Source organism: Micropterus dolomieu, linkage group LG20, assembly GCF_021292245.1.
Source record: "Micropterus dolomieu isolate WLL.071019.BEF.003 ecotype Adirondacks linkage group LG20, ASM2129224v1, whole genome shotgun sequence".
Lineage (NCBI taxonomy): Eukaryota > Metazoa > Chordata > Actinopteri > Centrarchiformes > Centrarchidae > Micropterus > Micropterus dolomieu.
Genome location: NC_060169.1, coordinates 5122152 through 5144440, shown reverse-complemented (window position 1 = coordinate 5144440; position 22289 = coordinate 5122152). Strand labels below are relative to the sequence as shown.

The window sequence follows — 22289 nt, the reverse complement described above, 5'->3', positions numbered from 1 at the left end:
TGGTCCCAGCTCTTTTCAGGTCATTGACCAGCTCCTCCCGTGTAGTTCTGGGCTGATTTCTCACCTTTCTTAGGATCATTGAGACCCCACGAGGTGAGATCTTGCATGGAGCCCCGGTCCGAGGGAGACTGACAGTCATGTTTAGCTTCTTCCATTTTCTAATGATTGCTCCAACAGTGGACCTTTTTTCACCAAGCTGCTTGGCAATTTCCCCGTAGCCCTTTCCAGCCTTGTGGAGGTGTACAATTTTGTCTCTAGTGTCTTTGGACAGCTCTTTGGTCTTGGCCATGTTAGTAGTTGGATTCTTACTGATTGTATGGGGTGGACAGGTGTCTTTATGCAGCTAACGACCTCAAACAGGTGCATCTAATTTAGGATAATAAATGGAGTGGAGGTGGACATTTTGAAGGCAGACCAACAGGTCTTTGAGAGTCAGAATTCTAGCTGATAGACAGGTGTTCAAATACTTATTTGCAGCTGTATCATACAAAGAAATAGTTAAAAAATCATACATTGTGATTTCAGGATTTTTTTTTTAGATTATGTCTCTCACAGTGGACATGCACCTCCGATGACAATTTCAGACCCCTCCATGATTTCTAAGTGGGAGAACTTACAAAATAGCAGGGTGTTCAAATACTTATTTTCCTCACTGTATTTGCATTCGCTCAGGATTCTGTTGGTGATAGCCTACTGTAATCGAATACCAAAATCTGGCAGTCCTTACTCTGAAATTTGAGCAGTGTTGATAGTACAGTCTGTGTGCAGAGGTAAAGTTAGCTAGTAGCCTGTCACTGATTGAGTAGGCTTAAATGCGGGAGTAATAGGTGGCCAGGCAGCCTGGGAAAACGTCTTGGCAAGCTAACTTAATATGGGATTATCCATTAGCCACCACTCCGGTTAGCATGTAGGCTAGCTACGTTTATAAACTACAAGTAGCTAGACATGATTAGACTATGATTCAGATGAGAAGAAATACTAAAGATAACTCGCTAACACACAACTTAACTCTTGCAGAGATCAATCATTAATTATTGAGTTCATGTTACTTAGAAATGTGTTTTATTGTGGCCAAAAAAGGCTTCTTGACCAAACTTAAAACACTATGTTGGATCAACTTAATTACTTGCATTCATGTTGACAATTATCAAGTTCATGTTACTTAGAAATGTGTTTTATTGTGGCCTAAAAGGTAATTCACCATACTCAAAACATTGCTTTGAATTAATGTAATTCTGCCAGCAAATTCTAGTGGAAAACGTTAACATTTTTTTTTTTTTTTTGTTGACCCAATGTTTTATTTTTTAGAGTGATGGGAGAGGAGGGACTACTGATTTTTCCTGATAGATGACTCACCATCTTAACTGTACTACTTGTCAAGGTCTGGAAAGTTAAGAGATTATTATAAGTGAAAAGGTTGATTATTCAGCAAATGAAGGAAATACACAGTGGAATCATCTCATCAAATGTTTCCTTCAAGGAATTCCAATCTGGAAAATGTGGGTTTGGAAAAGCCACATTGTATTCATATTGGCCTCCCATGTCAACTTGAGGCCATGCAATAAACTGGCAACCTGTACTGAGTGTTTGTCTACATTCTGCCCAGTGCATGCTGTGACAGGCTCCAGCACCCCTTCTATGACCCCAAATGGGATTAAGCGTGTGTAGAAAATGGAAGAATGAATGTCAGCTTCAATGTGGTCAACTTGCACTTAAACTTACAATTAACTGGCCGATTGACAAACTGAGCTGGCTCAATAGGAACCACACACACAGTCGTTCACTGTGTTTAAGTGAGGCTCCAGTGGAACACAGCAGTTATGAGAGTTATTATTTACATGGCCCTTGGGGCAGCGGGGACCCAATCACAGGAAATACAAAGTGACAGGAGATAATCTCAGTTTACCCTGGCGTCTAAATGGAAAAGCAATAACAGATACATATTGGATCATAAAGTACAGATGGTTTCACCAAGATCCTGCTTAGTTATTGGTCTATATTAACCCCAGGATATTACTTCCAACCTGGAGAAGGGTCATCTTTCTGCCTCGCCCTCAAGCCACGTTAGGGTGACAACACCATGACCTCTGCTACTGCTGAGTTCTAGACTTTATGTCACCTTAGAGAGATGAGGAAGAAAGAGGAACAACCTCAAACATACACACAAGATGAATTAAGGCTTTAATATGAACATTGATACTCTGTCAACTATATCAATTAGTCTCTTGGGGATACTTTGCTGGAGAGAATATTTGTCTAAACAGGTTATTGATACATCAGTAAATCAAAGTTTTGGCACCAGTCCCTCAGAAACAAAGATCATCAGCTTCTCTTTACTGTTGACATTTTACAACAACATAACAATTTTATACAGAGAAATCATTCAGAGAAGAGAAAAGGACACCATCTGCTGTATTTTACAATTCGCACATTTTGGCAACAAGACTTTTCTAGGTATAAAGGTATATGTCTCATCCATTTACCATTGTTCTCTGGTCCTTTACTATTTTACAAACTGACCTCTAGAGGTTTACTTAACTTGTTGATGTGAGGGCTATAGTCAACTGTATGCTTGCATTTATTTGCAAATATTTGATGGTCACAGTTAATGCTAATTTACCATATATTTTACAACAGTGAGCCATAAACAGAGATTTCAGACAATTATGAATCATTGTCATTTTGCGTCATTACTAACAGGTGAAAATTTTATAATCCATATAATGAGGTGGTGTGGTGATGGCGCAATGGATAAGACACATGCCTTTGGTGTGAGAGACCCGGGTTCAACTCCCCACTGTGACCCATCTACCAATGTGTCCCTGAGCAAGACATAGCTTCCTTTAGGGATTGCTGAACGGCATTCTGAGAAATGTAGGAAATCACTGAGAGAAAGTGAGTAGACCACCAAAACGACAGATTACAGTAGAATATCATAAAATAAATAATAAATCAATTCCAGGAGTTAAGTGAGGGCATTTCCATATAGATTTAAGCAGGTTGACTCTGGAGCCAGTCCCAGATGGCTGCTGGTTCTGTCCCAGCAAAACCTCTGCTTAACTGGCACAGCTCCACTGGACTCTACAGCCACTGTGCGAAGCTGTGAAGAAGACAGTAAGACCTGATGGGAGACAGACATAAACCGGAGGAGGCTAACTAAACGCTTTCCAAAGCTTTCATAGCTGCCTTTAATCCATTCTCTCCCTGAGAGAGGATCGGTTGTTGGAAGGGAACCCAACTTGGCGCATACTGTATCCTTTAAATGCTCAGAAGGCTTTATGCAGTAAGAGACTGAGGTCAGAGTTAAACATTGCATACAGCACAGCTAGATCCCATCCTCACTGAGTAGTTTATCTATTCTACTGAAGGAAACTCTCAAAAGGATGTGGACACACCTTCCCTTCCTAACAGTGTTCAGGTTCATGTATTTAACCTCAGGTTGACAGTTGGACAGTTTAAATTTAATGATGACTCAAAATGCCAACAATCTTTGCAGATGGTCAGTAAGACTACTGTTATATTACTACTTAAAAATTTAAACAAACTTTAAATCGTTTGAGATGTTCAGAGATCAGGGGAAATTCTTGGTGATACATAATGTTTTTGTCCTTGAAAATCGTTCTCAGTGGTCTCTCATTACCATTCCTTCAAGATATGCTCCCTCAACTCCAAACATGACTGACTCAAAACTGTCTGGAAAATGTAATTAGACTGACCTCTTTTGAAACAAGCAAATCAAATTGGAGAAGCTACTTGATTAAGATGTCACCATGTTTCCATGCAGCTGTCAGGAAAACGGGTACATGATCATACCAGCTGAGAGGCATGACTTAAATTAAATTTAATCAGCATGGCTCTCCTCCTCATGAGATCTCCATCTCCAACCGGGTCTCATGGAGAAATAACAGAGTAATTACTCTGATCAACATGGAGACTATCTGACATGATGTATTGAATTTATATGCATCTCCATCACACAGGAGGTGACATATTCAGTGGGAGGCTCTGAAGGGCGGCGATGGTGACATGGTGGACAATTCAGATGGTTAAAGGCTAATCTGCTAGTCTTTCCAATAGCGCCCAACCAATATTCGATTTTTTAAGAATTTTGATATTTGAGACACATAACATAAACAAAGATTATCCCTACCATTTGTTATGTGTAATTATTAGACCTCACCAAGATAACGTGAGTTGCCAACAGGGGAGTTGCAGAAACCTCTCTAGTGGACAAACTATGCAACAACAACACTCATAGCATGATTGAAGGATACATCTTCCGTCTCTCGTTTCTTTTTTTCGTTTCTCTTTTGTCATTTATCGGTTGTTATAAACAAAGATACCAATTTGTCTGCAATTAGCTCATATTGGTCCCATATCGGCACGTCAGGTATTGGTCAGAGTCTACTTTCCAATCAAGCATTTCCACTAGGTCCATCAACCAAGAGTTCATGATCCATTGTTTCACTCAACAACAACTATATTTTCACCTCCTACAGTTTCTCTTACTGCCATTTGATGGCTTCCTTTCTTTATAACAGTGTCTGATGAGTGCCCTTCCTCCTACTCTCTGTGGGCCCTGTGCTGATAAGTGTGGGGAAAGCCTCAGGCTGATTGAATTTTTCCTTAGAGAGACTGTTGAACCTGAATAGGGGAACCAATCGAACAAAAAAAAAAAAAATAAATGAAATAGGAACATTTTCTCTCACACATTACCAATCTTGAATGTACACCCACACCAGAAGAATCCTCTATTTTGTGAAGACCATGACTGAACACAGAATGCACAGCTTCTTTTTGAAAGGGACTGGACAGATTTACGTCTTTAGGCTTCTAAAAACTAAACCTCAAAGTAAGCGTTCTTGGGCTGAACTGCTTACATCTCAAGCATATGCCACCTGTGACAAGTGATATTTTTTGAAAATGTTTGGGAGCAACTGCTCTAAACGTTCCAGCTGTGTTGAGTTAGTTGATGAGAGTTGTGCTTTATATCTTCTGACATGAAATATGGTATCACATAATTGTGGTGGCCCTTTGAAAATGTCTTATCAGGAAAATAAAGTTGATAGATGGCTTCTACTGTCCTGCAATGCTCTAGATATAGAGGTAAATATCACCTCCATATTGCGTACCCTGATTAAAGACCAAGACCAATATCACGATGGTGTAGGTTTCATGTAGGGCTGAACAATTAATCGAATATTAACAACATCGCAACAGGGACGTCACTAGGATTGAAAGACAGGGGGGGCCCATGGTATGTGTAACTTTGCTTGCAAAAGTCCCTGTCATATTCTCAAGACAGGGAATGTGCTTGTGTGGTACCAACTCCGGCAAAATTCACATCACCATTTTTATAATTTTTTCAGTAAAAACTAAAATGCAAAAATTACCATTACCATTTTGACTCATATCACAATCTCTGTCAAAATCTTCGCAATATGATTTTTTTTTGCATATTGTTCAGCCCTAGTGTCATAAGATGAGTGAACATTACTAAAAGTAACCGTGGTTCCTATGATATGGAGCTCAAAATTCATAATGCAAACACATACACACACTGTTACACGAGGGAGGTCTCTCTACTGCTCGCAGACAACCATGTTCATCGTCTTTGTCTGCTGTTTCCATGGCTTAGCCCCATGGCATGTGTAACTTTCGCTTGCAAAATCTTTGCACTTGCATCTTTTGTTACTGTATTAGGACTACATTTATGTCAACAACCAGTGAAAAAGTCAAGATGTTAACGACAGACATACTCTGTACTCTCCATTTCTCCTCTGTTGAACAAAAGTTACTGTAATGTTACATGGGAGTCGGAAGCAAATATATATCTCATATCAAGTGAACGAGATGTCATGTTTTTTAACACTATTTTATAGAAATCCTCATTGCTGCCATTTAAAGCTGCCAAGTTCAATGTTTTGCTCTGAACTTCATTTTGTAGTATTTTGTATACAATGACAATAGAGTCCCTATCATGAATATTTTTCTGCACCAATTTCTGTCTTTCTTGCATCAACTTTTGGTGGAAATTTTTTTATTTATGCTAAAGGAAACAACATTCAGGTGGCAGGTGACAATTTAATATATCCAAAACTCAACAGAACTTAATTCAGTGCAGCTCTCAGTCATTCTCTGTTGCTTTCAGATATGTTTCTCCTGTGGATCAACTTTCTTATATAATATCATCCCTGCTGAGTCAGCACACATGCAGATGAAAAAACAATAATTTTGTCTAGTCCATTTTTTTAAATCAGATTTGGCACAGGTACCACAGCTAGCTTCTCTCATTGACCAGGATTCAAAGAGCTGCTAACTCTGGTTGATTACTGTTATTACTGTAGCTAGCTAGCCTAGCAAAAATGTTAGATAACTCCGTTTTGAGTGTTATAACAACATAGTATAAGGCCCCATCCACACTACTGCGTTTTCCAATTAAAACGGAGACCAGTCATTTTAATATAGACGGAGATCAACTCCAAAACACATCTAAAACGTGGTGTGGCCAGAGTTTGTATTCGTTTCAATTCTCCGTTTGTAAACTAAAACAGAGTAGTGTGGATGGGACCAAAGTGAAACTATAATTCAATGCTGCAACAAAGAATACATGATGTCTTTAAAAGCATTAGGTGAACAAATGATGAACATTTACTTAAAAAGCAGCTTTTTTAGTGACAGTATGTGAACACAAAGACACACCTGAGCCGCAGGTATGCTAAAATGCTTTGTTTACCTTGCTCTGTCGCGGCAGTGCAGCATGCACGAGCAGTGAAAACAAGGAATGGAGTTTAACTTACAGTATATGTACTCTAAATGAGCCGAGTGGAATGGACTTGAAGAAGCAGCAGCGTGAAAGTGACGGCTGTAGAATGGAGTTTAATTTATTAGTGCATTCCTCAAGTGGAATGGATTTGATTGACAAAAGTGAAAAACAGATGCGCTGAATTACAAACTGTAAAAATGAGTGGGTCCAATAATATTGGTCTTAAAAAGTGGGTGGGTCTTGTCCCACCCACATGCAATGGTTCTGACGCCCATGTAATGTTAGCTTTTAGACACATCAACGCTGCATGGGGGGAATTCACTTAGGCCAGACCGAGTTCTTCTGTAGGCTGTGACTTAAATGCTACCCAGCTGCTCATGTAAATGTGTCATAAAGTAATATCATGTCTAATACCTCTCTCTATTAGAGTTGCAGGTCCAAAGAAAGCTATTTAATTATATAAATTACTGTTACTGCACTGTGGATTGGTTCAGACAGACACTGATGTGATCTGTAGTTTGGCTTGCATACAAACACAAATACGTAAGCTTTTGATAAGAATCCTATTTAAAGTGGCTACTGTCTCAAGTTAATAACCTGATGCTGGAAGGAATAAAAGATTTCGACTTTTTATTCTATTATATTTTCCTGTGTATATACACAGTATATCTGTGGGTATATGCTCATGTATAGCCTAGCCATTTGGGCAACATATACATATTTAATTTATTACAGCCAAGAAATGCAGAAAGTTAAGTTGGTCAGAATATAGCAAATATAATAAATATCATCATTTAGTTTAGGCTTTGACTTGGTGCCTAGATCTGCCAACAAATGACTGTTGTTAGAAGGAAACAAAACAGCCCACATTTCCTTAAACGTACTTTATTTGTCACATACATGTAGCAAAATTCCTCCTCTGCATGTAACCCATCCCTGAAGGGAGCAGTGGGCAGCCTCTGTACAGTGCCCAGGGACCAACTCCAGATTGAAATGCAATGCCAGGTCAAACGGCACTGACTGGAGAACCTACCTAACGTGTTTTTGATGGTGGGGGAAACCGGAGCACCCGGAGAACCCACCCAGAGACGGGGAGAACAAAAAAAATCTAATAATTATTTTTCTTATTACTATTTGGGGAGGGCGTAGGACCATGTTAGGGTGGCTTCAGCCCCCCTAAAATAGGCCTAACAACGTCCATGCATCACAATATGGCCAAGTGTGATATCTAAATTGCAGGAGCTGCATTTTTTTGATACAAAGTCAAATGTGTCACAACATACCATTTTAACTGAAGCACTGTGGTGCTAAAGAGATGCCCCGGCCTACAAATCATATTCTCAAGACAGGGAATGTGCTTGTGTGGTACCAACTCCGGCAAAATTCACATCATCACTATTTTTATAATTTTTTCAGTAAAAACTAAAATGCTAAAATTACCATTCCTACTAAAATCTTGACTCATATCACAATCGCAATCTCTGTCAAAATCTTCGCAATATGATTTTTTTTGCATATTGTTCAGCCCTAGTGTCATAAAATGAGTGAACATTACTAAAAGTAACCGTGGTTCCTATGATATGGAGCTCAAAATTCATAATGCAAACACATACACACACTGTTACTCGAGGGAGGTCTCTCTACTACTCGCATACAACCATGTTCATCGTCTTTGTCTGCTGTTTCCATGACAACGTGCCGCCTCACTCAGCATATCGATGAAACACGCTGAAAAGTGTAGAAAATAGCAGGGAGAGCTATTTCTACTCATTAGGTGCTCAGTGTGGCAGCAACAGACAGAAGCTACTCAGAGCCTTACTATCCCATCCCAAGACTAAACTGGGACCGAGACCAGTCCTGCAGTCAGCAGTGAGACTTCGAACTGACTGCAGGTTCTAATACTACTGTAAAAATGTTGACACATGCTGTAATTTAACTCAGTGGCTATAACTTAATATATACCTGCATTGAACAGAGGCTTTTACACTGTAATGACAACACTGGAAATATACACCAATAAATATTATATATTCTAAGGCAGCTAGACCACAGCTCTCACAGCTCCCCTTTACACTACACCAGCAGATTTCCACATTAACTATGGCTATATTTCTAAGTGCACCGCAAAGAAGCCGTTATGAGGTGAAATGCAAAATAAAAATGTGCTTTACCACGACTAGTGGCAGGATTGAGTGTCCCCCTGTGAGGGTAATTTGGCTTTTTAATAAAACAGTAACTCAGTTAGTCCTTCAGTGCAAGGTAAGGGCTCAATAGGATCGAAGTAATCAGGAGCAATTCTTTAAAACCCTGCAGCCACAAGAGTCTGTTTAATTTTGTATTGATTTACAGAGACACCTTTTGCAGAAATTGGCAACTGCAGTACTAAATATGAAGTTTATTACGGTGCTATGTACACAGCGGGAATAACATCAATCTTTTTTACTGTAGCATAAAAAGCATAAACTATATATTTTTCACCTACAGTCTGAGAATGTTTGACTATGTATGTATAAAACTCTTGATCTTACACACCTAAAAGCAATGACTGAGCACACAGCCTGCACTCTATTAAGTTTTATTCTCTTCACAAACAGCTAAAATAGCTAAAACATGGACACAGTAACACAGACACATGCCAACAAGAAGGAAAAGGAGTGGCTGTCGTATTTTTATTAGTGCTTTAGTGACGCAAGTGCTGGTCATGTTGTGGTTGGAGGTGCTGCAATGATTGCCAAACTGGAGGTTCAGGGACCACCAAGAATCCCTGAGTGGGGTCCTCAACTAAATTAAGGATAATATTATTTCACTATTACATTACTTAAATGTGCTCTGAGTAAAGAGGAGAGGAACAAGATGAAATGCAAACAAAAGATTATACTCCTCTTGTCCCATCTCTTGTTCCACCTTTTCTTTTCCTACACAGTTTAAAAACATCAGGCACTTGCAAGCTCATGTTGATATTATGCATCAGCAACTGTCATGTTGAAATTACATAATAGAGGAGAGACTATAGCCAATAAACTTCTTTCAGATCATTACTTACTGGGGACCCCAGGTAACTTAATACTGTTTTTAACCCTCTTTATGTGTACATTCCCTATAATTTTGGAGAATAGTGTAGTAAAAGTTTTTTTCCCCCTAAAAAATGTTAGAAAACTAGTTTTCTATTGGTTGTAAATGATTCAAAATCTAAATTTCAGAACAGAACCTCAAGATCATATTAATCACACTAATTCCAAGACATAGTAGAACAACCATTCTCCACTGATTCTCAAGATGTTCAAATCTTTTTCTGTGACAATGTTCAGCAAGATTCAGTTTGTTCTCATTCATTCAGAGATGAAAATTGTGATATGTTGATGTCAGATTTTTTTTATTTCTTAAACAATTACACAACTATGAGTAATTATCCATCAAGGCCAGACTGCACTAATCACTACAAAAAAGTTTAGTTGTCTTTAGATATTTTAGTACGGTAGTTCTCTCTAAGGGCAGCAGTACATCCGAGGGGGGAATCTTGGTGAGGGCAATGAGGAAGGGTAAATTAAGGACATGCCCACTCAGATCAAAGCACAATGATGAAGATGCAGAGGAAATAAAACCCTCTAGAGATCACTTCCATCTTATGTAATTCCGCACGGGTTACACTGAATCGTACAAGCTCGTCCCAGTGCCAGCACTGGTCACCCCATCTCAGGAGAGTCCTAGACGAACGCACAAATTATCTAGAGAAAGCTACAAGCTGTTCCTTGGTGGTTATCATTCTTAGCAGTTAGCCATAGTATATTTCAATTTATTGAAAGTCGATTACTACTTTATTAACATTTATTTTACACTAGAGAGGGATTTCTCTACAGCTGGCACTGCACATGTACATGTGACACTTTGATTGGTGGTGCAGGAGGCAAAGAGGAAGAAGTCCTGGCAATATCCCATGGCATCGTGCAAGTCTAAAAACTAAGAACTGACACACAAACACGTACAAAAATAAAAGCCTATATGTGTTGCAAGGGTCCAGACACAGTGAATTATTTATATTAAACCCATGACGCAAAATAGAGTCCTGATTTCCATGCAAACGTCCCCAAAACCTCTAATGGAAGGCTGTGAGGTGGGAGGGAACCACATAAAGGGAATCAACCAGCGTCACAACTTTGGTTCCACTTGGGCTATTTTCCATTTGAACCATATAGCTAAACATCTGGCGTTCAACACCCTCGCCCTCCACCACCTCCTTCTCTTCCAATTAGTCTGCTCCCCTCTCCGCAATTATACTAACAGCATCACTTCCGCAGTGGTGCATGAGGTTCTCGTTTCTCCTTCAACCCTCAGCATGACCTGCTTACGGAGTTTCAGCTGTCAGAGGGAAGTCTTAACCCAGTTCTACTCTAAGTAGGTTTCGATCAATGTGTGTTGATGATGTGGTAGTGCATGAGATACTGTAAAAATATTCTGAATCCATATCTTCAAAGAATAACTTAATAACTACTAAATAAAAAAAAATAATAATTAAGAAAAGTGGCATCGCTACCAGCTTCATCACCGTTATTTAACTTTTAGTTTGTACAGCCTGAAGTCAATTAATTTCCAACAAATATTACTCAACCCTTATAGGAAAATAAACTTTGAGTTTTACATACTGGTTTTCTCAACGTACTCCTCAGCAAACGACACAAATTTTTATTTTTGTAGTGGCCGCAATCTCTAGTGGCCATATGACTGTAGCAAAGGAAGAACCCAGGTGACAGAGCATAAAGAGCAGGAAAGTCTGCAGAAAGAGGTGGCTAGGGAGGACGTGACTTACGTAACGTACTTACTTTAATCCAAACCACAATGTTTTCCTAAACCTAACCAAACTGACACATTAACCATGTATTTAATGTCATGTGACTTACGGTCCATAGTTAAGGTCCAGTAAGCCTGTCAGTGGACTGGTACTGTCAAATGGTCATATGTCTCATTTTGGGAGGTGTTATTAAACTCTCTATTTTGGATCACGATGAAAAGACACTAATATGGTTCTCTAAACATTTCATACCATTAACTGAAGGATCTCTTTCATACAGTGCTGGCAGAGTTCAGGACAAATCACGTTGACAAAGCTCAAGTCTAATCTTGAACTTTTTCTCATCATCTCAAGAAAATGAACAATTCCTAGACATTTTATTCAGCAAAGACTTCAACTTTTTCTACTGCTAACTTACATTGAGTTCATCACATTGTATCAGCTTGAGTAAGTCAGCTGCTTACATAACCAGCTATGGAAGACCGAGTGGCATTGAGCAACTCTTCCAGGGACCGGGCCGTGCCCTCCACGGAGGCCCAGGACAGACATTCTTTTCCGGGCTGGCACCACTCAGCGACTCCTGCCAGGAAAGCTTCACTCACGGATAACAAGGTGTATAAATAGACCTGCGGGTAATGTAGCATCGGGGTAAGAGGCATAAAGTAGACAAGAGAGGCACGACAAGAGGAAACCGGGTGTCATGTATAAAGATAAATAAAATGAGCCACTCATCCTTTTGAATAAAAAAAGGAAAATCAAATAAAGTGAACCTAGTGAATAGACTACTCTAAAGTAATTTGTCCTGCCATAAAACCCAGGGCAGTGCTTTGCTTGGCTGCCTCTGCTGTGCACACAGCTCTGCGGTGACTGACGGACTTATTTGGTTGGTCTGGTACTAGCCTTAGTTGCCAACAAAAGCAATAAGCAATAAGCCAACACAGAGGCTGAATGCAAATAAACTGTAACAGTGAGAAAGAGAAAGAGAGGACGCAACCTTTCATCACATTATTTGTTGATTTAAAGGCAGCGCGGCCATGTGGGTGGACTCCCAGGGTTTGAGAGACCACCAGCAAAGACTAACACAAGACACACACACACACACACACACACACACACACAGATTAAAGTTCAGTGCAGAGGGGAAAGAGGAGTGTAAGGAATGACAAAGCAAGATCTGACAGTTTTTTGAGATGTGAGTGAAATGTTAAGACACTGTGAAGGTGAGCTATCACCACAGAATGAGAAGAGGAGGGTCTCTGGGCATCTAACATTAAATATGACCTTGCATCTGCAACACACCAGAGTTTGAGTTGTCCCACACCAATATAAAAGGCAGAGCTTTTACAAGAGATTGCAGCAGTCACACGCCCACACAGCACATCTGTGCATAGCCTCTGCAATGCCAATGCCTTTGAGTTTGAACCCACAGAGCGGCTGTCCCTCCAGTGTCAGCAAGAAAGACAGCAGAGCATTATATGAGCCCATAGGTAAGTGGTTAACATGACAGTCAGTCCATCCTCAACTAACACAGGGAGGCAGGTTACCTAATGGTAGAGCCCAGGGTATCTGGATTTTGTGGGGGTAGAAGAACTCTGACATATTCACCATATAAAGTTATTATTATATATTTACACTTGCCTTTTTTTACACATACAGCAGAAAGTAAACAACATTATCATTCATTTGGAGTCATGTTTGTGTCCACCTGATGAATGTAAGTATAGTATTCTTCACCAAGTCTTACTCTCCACCAACTGCTGTGAAAAATATCTTGCTCTTTAGCCGTTACAAACATCTGTCTACTGCTGCTGGAAATGGAGTTTATAAGAGTGCTGCAACTGAAACCAAAACAATTTGCTAAAAGAGGGTTTAAATGCTCAGTATAGCTGAAGAGCAGTTTGTCACTATGAGGGCACCCCTTCATATTACATGTAGTCTTCTGATCCCATTCATTAATAATATTATTATATATAATTATATATAGTATTGTATGTATATTGATTGATCATTGATGATGTCTTACAGGCCTTTTAAATATATTCCAAAGAAGAATATAACAATACAATATAACAATTTCTGTTGCCAAACAATAAAAAAACTAGACTGCAGTGCCGTAATAACTACTATAGTACACTTAGTATTAAATGTTTTAATGCACAGTAGAATTCCCCACACACATACGCAAGCAAAAGAACAGCTAAACTAGCAGCTCATTGATCAACACCAGTCAGATAGAGTACTATGTTTATGAATGATAGCACAATGCGTATGCTTTCATGTCATCAGTTCAAGTCTGAATCTTTGACAAAACGTAACCTACATATCGGCCTTCATGCCTCAATTTGGAAGTGGAAGCATATTATTCATTTAGAAGGCTAATGCTGATTACGGCCACAAATTGCAATTAGTAATACGTCAACAAATCATGTTAACAAGTTAAAATCTGAGCAGCACTGTTAACACACGATATACTAATTTGATCTTTGCTGTTCTGCCCTGATCAGATCAGGTAGTTTTGTTCAACAGTGAGACAAAAAAAAAGTCCTTATCAGTCTTACAAGAAATGGTAGGCAGAGTGCAGCCTTATCAGTAGAAACAGGGTAGAGATACCACTAAGCCACTTACTGTCAATTACAGGGATGGTTACACACACACACACACACACACACACACACACACACCTTCACACACACTCTCTACTTTAAAACCATCTTGAACTCCAGCAGACCTCAACCCGCCTTTGAACCAAACAGAAACATTTGAACTTGTGAAGATGTTGAGTAAAAAACTCCAGAGATTTTCTTCTTAGAGTGATGTTACCTGAGATTAAGCTGGTTCAGTCTGCATGTGTGATAGTACCCTGGACACACACCTACACATCACCTTAATCTCTTTATCGTTGCCTTAAGCTGATTGGACACCCAACTGCTCTCTGTGACGGCCAAGATTAATCGTGAGACCTTGGCTTCTAATCCACATTCTGTGATGTCCTCACGTGCAGTTTGCTTACATTTGCTGACAATAGATTAATTACTTCTCTAAATACTAATGCATAAAAGTATGAGGAATCATGTTGAAGACATATTCTAAAGTAAACATTCACTTACAACTGCAGCCCAACTGGTCTCTCTTCCATAAGGATGACATGGCAGCACATAAGACAAGGAGGGACTGCACCGGAGACCAAATTAAAACACCATAGACTCACCTGGATGTTTATTTGTACATGATTGCAGAGAGCTACTGGCCTAACGCAAGAGTATATCGCCCTGTAAGAAGAGGACTTACGTCCCAAACTCTCTTTCAAAACCAGAGATGATTTTACGGATTGGTGTTTCTCTTCAAAACTTCTAAAAAGATTTAATGTTACATAAATCATTTTTGATGTTAGAAACCAAATAATACACAAAATAACTAAAAATTTTAGCTGTGTATAATGAAAGAAGAAAATTTGTTATCAAGGTGAGAGCATTCACTGTTCATTTTATTGACTCCTGAAAACTCCGGGAGGTTTAAGCAACAGAAATGGATTGCAGTGGCCTCCAGTGGTCAATTAAAACAAATGCACATTGTTCTAGCAATAGATACAGTGTGCAAGAAAAATAAATGAACAAAAAGATATAACGGCATAATTCTACAGTCTGTAAATAAAAGTAGTACCACGACACATGGAAATACTTTTATAATGCTACAAGAATTAACAATATTTAGAAACATGTGAACTTAAGTTTTGTCCAGAATCAACAAAACCTAATTCACTTTGTGTAAACACAGGACCTGCCATGGGGTAAGGGGAACATGAATCAAGCTCTTCTCCTTTCTCAGGGTGTTATACTTGATCTTTGCCAGTTTGATCCAACTCACAGTGGAACCGGTGAGCTGCAGTCCAAAACAAACCTCCCCCTGCAGACAGTCAATATTGAAGTCTGCTCCAAACAGCGTCTATTGTGTGAAGGTTTACAGCGCTGAAATATTAAAACATGTGTTTTCACCTTCCAGAGTCATTCAAACAACCAGCAGCTTCGAAAACAATGTGCGAAAAGGTGGAACATCTCTGTGCAGCTTCTGAATGCTGGAAATGTTTCAGAATATAAATACATTTTAATAAGTGTAACTTATTTATTAAAAGCACAACATGGGTCAAAAGTATGGGGAAGAAATCAGTGAAAAATGCTGCTGGATATGATTTGAACGTACTGCAGCACACAGCAAAGTTGTACTTACGTGAAGGGATATGGAAGTTCTACGGTTGAGAAAATGTAGTTTCAAAGGAAATGGCTGTCTGACGGCAAGGTAAAGCGCCGAAAATATTAAATCCATAGCATACACATAAACTGATACCATATTTTTTTTTTTTTTTTTTAAGTGAGCCTTCTTTTAGGTGGCTAAAATACATTTAGCTGCTGACCCTGTCCACAGCAGTACATTGCTTAGCTTCCATGCCAGTACAACTCTCTGCTTCTCCAAACCAGGCACAGGCTGTACTCCAATTACTGCAGGTAATACAGTGACTATAGATAAGTACCTCATACAGCCCCAATTCAAAATTTCTGAAATAATTTTTTAGCTTCATCAACTACTATTTAAGGTAGTCATGTACTACATTTGCAAGGATGCCTTTCAAATGGGTCAAAACATCTCCATTCCGGATTTATATGTAGGACAAAAACAAAAACAACGGCTTAAGAAGTCGTTCAAGTTGACAAAAAGTATAAAAATGTAAGAGGAAAAAGCTGTAAGCACTAATACTGAGTGACAGCTCTACCTATCGATTTCAATCACACAAAACACACAATCATATTCCAGCATATTTTACCATGGGTGCCATTTTAATTCAATTAACTCTTATCTCAGCAAGTCCACAATAAAAAAAAAAAATTCTCTTTGGGAGACACCCTGAAATGTCTCTCCACACCCCCAGATTGGATAAAGAAACAGCCTTAGAGGGAAATAGAATAGAATCCCCTCATTTGCATAAATCTCCCCTTAATTAAGACATTAAATATGATCTTCTGCTATAGACACACAGCAGACGGAGCACACACACAAATTTAAATTCCCCCTTGACCATGGGCCTGTAACACGATTAAAGTCTGCCTGAAGACTTCCGTGTACAATGTAATTTCACACTTATTGTTTTTGCAGACAAAAAGGATTAACTGCTATGGAGTCAGGCTCATCTCTGTCAAATTCTCAGCAAAAACAGAAAATTCACCAGCATTCAAGAGCTCTGACACGGACATCAGGAAATGTTGATGATAATGATATCAAATCCTTATTTAAATAAAAATCCCTCCAAAAGATAAGATAAATTGTTAGATATTAGTTTGTTGATGGAGGCCAAACATCTCATAATTTTATTCCCTTAAAGTAAACAAGTAAAAAACACAAGACATTCTTATTCAGAGCCATTATACTGGGTAGGTGCTTTGGAAACTACCTGGCCTAAAGCCAGCACGTTACTGTATTGTCTTCTCACTGAGCAAAGTCCAATGGCTTGATCAAGGCCATTGTAACAGTTTGCTGATGAAAGGCAGACCATTTACCTCAGAGCAACCATATTTCCAAGACTGTTGTAGCCAAACTACTTGTGCAACAATATTGCCTTCTACAATCAGTAACACAGAAGTAAACACAATTTTGCACAAGTTGTTCCAGATATTGTCAAGAATTATTGTTAAAACCCACAACAACAAAGATCTTACCACATCTACTAAACTGACAGACAAATTACTTTATATACAAAACATAAAAACTGTACTTTTCAAAAACTCATGGAACTCTATTGTTCCGTCATAGGCAACATCTGGCTACAAGACTGGTTTTACATTTTAATTAAAGCAGATGAAACTTTAGCTGAGTTTGAAAGATTTCACCTGCGTCAAAAGCTTTCAATATCTGTGCTGGGCATGAACAACCACTAGGTGGGAGCAAATAGACTGATAACTTACTGGATGTCAAGTTGACAACTGCTTGAGCTGGAATTTCTGTTTAAGAGCTGCTCCTTTTTGTAAATCTGAACATATACACAAAGACATTCATCCCAGTTTTTAATGTATTTAACTGAGAGTACAGCACCAAATAAAGTCGCAAAACAAGACTGATTAATGGGCAGAAAGAATATATTTTTGTCTTTTCTCTGCACAGCATCACCACCCGAAATGTCACATGGAGCAATGGTTTATAGTAAAATGGGATAAATAATGTAGCAAGAAAAGATGGTCTCTAAACCTACGCCCATTCCCAAGACATCAGCATCTCTGCCTCAACAGCAGAGCAGAGAGAAGGAGGAGTGGGCGCTCAAAACTGAATCTCTCACACACACACACACACACAAAGACCACAGCACAGGGTGAAGTATCCTTTTCTGTGTAGTGGAGTGGGGCAGCATAGAGAGAGGTCACGCCACAAAAAAAAAAAGATAACATAGCTCGATCCATTAGGAGTTCTGTGGGAAATCCAACAAATGAAAAGGGCTTCCAGAGGAGTGTTGTTCAAGCAGCCCATTACCTCATCTTAACACACACACACACACCCCACCACCACTGCCCCCTCTGCCTCTCATGTCAGTGTTCACATTTAGACAGGTTTTCCTTCTGCAGGACAGAGCCAATTAAAGAGCCCCGGTGATGTTTTAGTACCAGTACGCTTGGATAAGCAAGAGACAGAGACATGGGTGGGAGGGGTAAGAGGTAGAAAGAGCTGGAGGGGGAATTCAAGGTAGTCTTGGAAACCTGAAGGGAGGGCAGAGGGGTTTCTGGGATCACTAACCCTCAAGTGACTCTGTTAGCTTCCTTTTATAATGGTTCTGAGTGATGGGGGCGCAGTGGAAGCTTATATATATATAGAGCCATAGCGTGTGTGTCTGTGTGTGAAGTGTCCTTAAATGTATAATCCTCCTTATTGATTTGACTGGTGGTAATTACGAGCAAATTTTAATAGTGCAGAGTTATAGTTAAAATGACACATGCATCGACCACTGGGGGAAGCAAACTCATTTGTGTGTACCCCATCTTGAAAAAATGGGTTAAGAGAACAAGAGCAACTTATGTACCTTGTGTTTACAGTACAGCAAAGCACACTATGGGCTAAGAGTTGCTGGCCAATGTTGGCATTGGAAGTAAACCATGAAATGCTTAATACTGGGCTGGCCAGTGACAATGAAGACATAGAGCAAATGCAGAATGCAAACTGCCACATTGAATGGCTTTGCTGAAAAGAATGTTGGCCAAAAACTGCATCAAAATCGGGGGTTTGATATAATATAAAATATTATGGATTTAATGTAAATTTAAGGATTATGGGGACTTTAAACGTTGACTTGCTGTCTTGCCGTGTTTCAGTGCTGCTAACTTCCCAACAGTGGCAGTGGATTTGAGGAATGACAGCAGAAATGGAAAGTTACAGGGGGTTAATGTGGGCACTGTTCAGGATACAGTACAGCAGGTTAACTGACCGCTGCTGCCTTATCTCTGGCAATAAAAAGGTACACGAGGTCTTGTCTAATGATACCATTACTGGGCTCTTATTGCCTCAGGCTAGCAGAGCGACACAAGTACACAGGCACATACACAAGGATAATTAAGTTTTATTGCACCGCAGAATCAGGAACCAAACTGTTGGATAAGGAGTGGCTAAATTATTGTTCAATGATTAAAGATTTTACTAGCTTTTCTTCTGCTGTCTGGTCCATCCACCATCCTTTCTTGTATTTTACCTCTTTGCACTTTTTTTCCTTTTCTACTTATCTTTTCCTTTAAATTTACCCATCTTTTCTTCTCCTCTCTTGTTTTTTCCCCTTCTTTTCCATTGTCTTGTCCTTATGTTCTCCCTTTTCTTTCCCTTTCCTCACCTTCATTATCTTAGCTCCTTAACTCTTTCTCTCGTTTCATTTCCATCTATCTTCTAATTTTCTCATCTCTTTTTCTCCGCTCCCATTTGGATCTATCAGACATGTGCCAGAGTGAGTGTGTGTGTGTTTTTGTATGTACATTTTCTAAAATCCAGTTTTTGTTGTAAACTCATTTTACACATTCAATTCCAGTTCTCCTCTTTTACTTTAACAGCTTTCAATATCATCAATTTCTTGCTTAAATTTCATACACACTGAATTTTTATAGCTACAAGACAGAGGGGCATCATACTTATATCGACATAAACATAAACACACAGCAACACAGAGTATTAAAGCCATTAAAATGCTCTGACAGCTGAAATTAGCCACTTAGCTTCATTGCCTTCTGCATTACATTGATCTCTAGCTGCTAATCATTCTCATGTGAAGAGATGAGATTGAAACTCAAGCTCAACAGCACATAGGTCACTCTGGATTACACAGTGTAATCCACCATGTTGACAGAAGCACATGTGGTCTGTGCGTTTCCCAGAAAATATAGGCTGCTCATACTCATCTGTTATTTAAAAAGGGAAATTAATCTTTCTCAGTATATGTACACAGATACACTAAGGAAAATGCACTGATTTCACATTTACACTAAACCAAAGTTTGAGCAGATGAGATAGCTAGAAGTTGAAAATAAGTGAATGGAGCCTTTCTTCCGGAGGCGCCTACTTCCACACACCATTTACTGAGCAAAACTCATAAACTCATGTCATAGTCCATCAATGCAAGTTTAGTTGCTATAGTTAGCCGTTCGTTAGCTAGCAAATGTGTTTTAGCAGAAAATTTTGTCTTTTTCTACATTCCATGCCATACTAACCAGTTGCCAAACTATTTTAAGTGATTATGAGAAACATACTTGTCAGATTTAGAAAAGGTGTAAACGCATCTGCCAAAATTAAGCTGCTGCCACAGCAACTTCTTCTTGTTTTTGGTGGTTGGGAAACATTTACATCTAGCACAGAACCACAAAGATGAATGCAGTCAGGTTTCTCCTCCAGCTACTGAGGATGCATGCAATCTGTCGCTGAGTGTAAACAGAAGTGTATAAGTTGTATCTTAATATGATGTGGATATCAGACACATCAAATTACAAGTGTTCCTAAATGGGGCCTGAGATAAGATCACTTAAGCCATATTTCAAGGTGCTCAGGTAACCAGGTAACAAATTCTTATTCCTATTGCACTTTTTAATGTCCACAAAGCATTTAAACTCCCTTCAGTTGGATACAGTGTGATTTGCAAATGGCAAATAACTAGGACAAAAGAGTAATAATCGTAAAGAACTTAAGCATAAATATGCACTTCTATTGTTTAGTAGTAAGTTAGAAACATAATATGAGCACAAGTTGTCAAAAAGCCTCGGAGCCAAATTGTGATTCCAAGAGCTGTGAACTGTAATTCATCTCATCTCAATCTACAGACAGGACTGTAGTTTGGCTGTATTTTTTGCTTTGTCAGTTGCCAGGGTTGTTGCACCTGAGCATCTAAAGTGAATCTGCTGGCTGGTGCTGTTGACATTCTCTCTGCCGACGCCTCCCTCCTTCCCCATCTGTCTGCTGTCTCCGGCTGCTCAGCGACAGCTCCATACCAGTGGTGAACAGAGCGCTCACACACACACACACACACACACACACACACTGTGATACCAGGTATTCAGATCCACACTAAGGCACAATGCCAGAATTGTTCCCCCAGCCCCAGAGAAAAACACAAAAGTAAACATGGACATTTAATACTTACAGTAGAGTTATGTCGTATTTATTTAGGTCTACACGTCTGCAACTGTATGATGTTGAAAGTTATCGGTACACTTATCAGTAATTGCGCCATTATTGCATGATATATTCAATTACAGCTTGTAACATTTACCAAACATTTAAGTTTAATATGTAAACTTTATAGTGTAGATCCTAAAATAACTGGCTAACAAAGACACTAAAAAAGATTTGGATGTGACTATGATGTCTATCAAGCCACTTGCTTCTGAATAAGTACTATTCTCCCATGAAGACATCCAGTAATGTAATGCATGTGGCAACTCTAGCACACTCTAGAGTAATATAAAAATAAATCAATCAAATAAAACAGATTTTGATTAAAAACACAAAGGTTTTGTGTTGGATGGGCTATCTTACTATGTGGTAATTGGTTTCAAGGACTGGCATCTCCAACTATGTTGAGGGTCTGTAAGGGACACCAGTAGTAGGAATAGCGAGGAACAAGGGAAATATACACTCAGGGACCACTTTATTAGGTGCATCTGTACAATCTATTGCAAATTCACAGCTCTAATAATAATAATAATCGGAAATATGTAAATTCAATTATATGTTCAATACTGGGGTCATAGTTCAAAATGGCAATGTAGCTGACTGCATTATATTGAGACATTTCCAATGTTTTGTCCTCCCTATTTACATACATTATGGGGGAAGAATATTAAGAAACACCTCTGAATATAATGCAGTCCAGTAAAATGCCACCATAAAACTATTACCCAGCAACAAATACCCCTCAGAGTCACCCCATTCATAAATTACTTAATTACGTCATCTGCTATGTCCACAGTTATCGTTTGGATTGGACGAGACACCTCCAGCTTCACAGACACTCACCCTTTCCTGTTCTCTACTACTCCTTGATGGTTTCAATATGGCAGTGATCAGCTGTAATAGGCAGCAGTCTGCAGAGCACGCTGATTTGTTTGTGTGACATAGAAATAACACAGTGAACTTGTTCTCAATTGTGATTTATTAAAGAAATAAGACAACTGTCGCACACCAAACTCAATCTTTCTCTCGGATCATGAATAAACTAAAATCTCTTGGGTGTAA

At 39.1% G+C, this 22289-nt stretch overlaps 1 long non-coding RNA gene across 3 annotated transcripts in view; it reads right to left on the bottom strand.

The window, feature by feature from the left end:
- Nucleotides 1–22289, bottom strand: part of LOC123958528 — a 102608-nt gene that overhangs the window by 9056 nt on the left and 71263 nt on the right. Inside the window, exon 4 of one of the 3 annotated variants that reach the window (XR_006822094.1) lies at nt 2977–3100. The exons of the other annotated variants lie outside the window; for them this stretch is intronic. This is a non-coding gene — a long non-coding RNA (uncharacterized LOC123958528). Of the gene's footprint in view, nt 1–2976; nt 3101–22289 lie in introns of those variants that run through there. 3 annotated transcript variants of the gene reach the window in all.